Source organism: Trypanosoma cruzi (assembly GCF_000209065.1).
Source record: "Trypanosoma cruzi strain CL Brener chromosome Unknown tcruzi_1047053496005, whole genome shotgun sequence".
Classification (NCBI taxonomy): Eukaryota; Euglenozoa; class Kinetoplastea; order Trypanosomatida; family Trypanosomatidae; genus Trypanosoma; species Trypanosoma cruzi.
In genome coordinates, this window is record NW_898073.1 from 1 (window position 1) to 870 (window position 870).

At 55.1% G+C, this 870-nt stretch overlaps 6 non-coding genes across 6 annotated transcripts; all 6 read left to right on the forward strand.

Moving 5' to 3' along the window:
• On the forward strand, positions 1-64 carry Tc00.1047053496005.10. The gene has a single exon (XR_008255089.1). It is a non-coding gene; the product is annotated as a C/D small nucleolar RNA (snoRNA), TB9C4C3, 5' partial (small nucleolar RNA).
• A 77-nt stretch (positions 65-141) lies between these two features.
• Positions 142-204, forward strand: Tc00.1047053496005.20. The gene has a single exon (XR_008255090.1). It is a non-coding gene; the product is annotated as an H/ACA snoRNA, TC9C4H1 (small nucleolar RNA).
• Positions 205-234: 30 nt separating this feature from the next.
• Positions 235-310, forward strand: Tc00.1047053496005.30. Its single transcript, XR_008255091.1, has one exon. It is a non-coding gene; the product is annotated as a C/D small nucleolar RNA (snoRNA), TB9C4C1 (small nucleolar RNA).
• Positions 311-345: 35 nt separating this feature from the next.
• On the forward strand, positions 346-433 carry Tc00.1047053496005.40. Its single transcript, XR_008255092.1, has one exon. It is a non-coding gene; the product is annotated as an H/ACA snoRNA, TC9C4H2 (small nucleolar RNA).
• Positions 434-507: 74 nt separating this feature from the next.
• On the forward strand, positions 508-611 carry Tc00.1047053496005.50. The gene has a single exon (XR_008255093.1). It is a non-coding gene; the product is annotated as a C/D small nucleolar RNA (snoRNA), TB9C4C2 (small nucleolar RNA).
• Positions 612-684: 73 nt separating this feature from the next.
• Positions 685-765, forward strand: Tc00.1047053496005.60. Its single transcript, XR_008255094.1, has one exon. It is a non-coding gene; the product is annotated as a C/D small nucleolar RNA (snoRNA), TB9C4C3 (small nucleolar RNA).
• Positions 766-870: the final 105 nt, after the last annotated feature.

Consider the following 870-nt stretch of genomic DNA (forward strand, 5'->3'; position numbering starts at 1 on the left):
CAGCGTGCGTGACTGCTGGATTTACACGCAATGCCGTAAGCAGTATGACACCACACCCTTCTCTCCTCTCCTCAATCCCCTTTCTCCCTTCTCCTTCGATGCATGACGGAAATCGCATGCAGACGCACAGCGCCAGTGAGTATGAGGTCGAAGTGTACCCCGCGTGCCCACCAATGGCGTATCGGGGAATGGAACCGACCGAGAGCACGTGGTGTTGGGGAGCATGGTGGGCACTCGTGATGATACTGACCCTGCTCCGCTGCTGATGCTGTGACCGTGATACGAGACTCTTCAGGGCTTCTGAGGTGCACTTTTGCCGTGCTTCCCTGCTTCCTCCTCAACGCAGAGCTCCCCTCGCACACGCCAGGCCCTCCAGCTACCACGTGAAGCGTATACTCTCAGTCTTTGCGGAGGTCGTTCTACTGGGCCAAGAGGCGCGATTCTGTCGCGACAGCGGTGCCGTGGGAAGCACGAAAACAACAGCAACAACAAAAACTTGGAAAAACGTGATGATCCATGCTAGCACCAAATCGACACTGAGTCGGAAAGCACTTTATGACGCATTTGTGACAGACCATGGAAAGGCCGGGCAAAAGTTCACCGGGCACTGATTACACACACACGCTCTCTCTCTCTTTGCCCTTACTCTCCATTCACTGTGCCGTGACACTATGATTCAATCCATGATGCGTCAGGACACACAGCGTGCGTGACTGCTGGATTTACACGCAATGCCGTAAGCAGTATGACACCACACCCTTCTCTCCTCTCCTCAATCCCCTTTCTCCCTTCTCCTTCGATGCATGACGGAAATCGCATGCAGACGCACAGCGCCAGTGAGTATGAGGTCGAAGTGTACCCCGCGTGCCC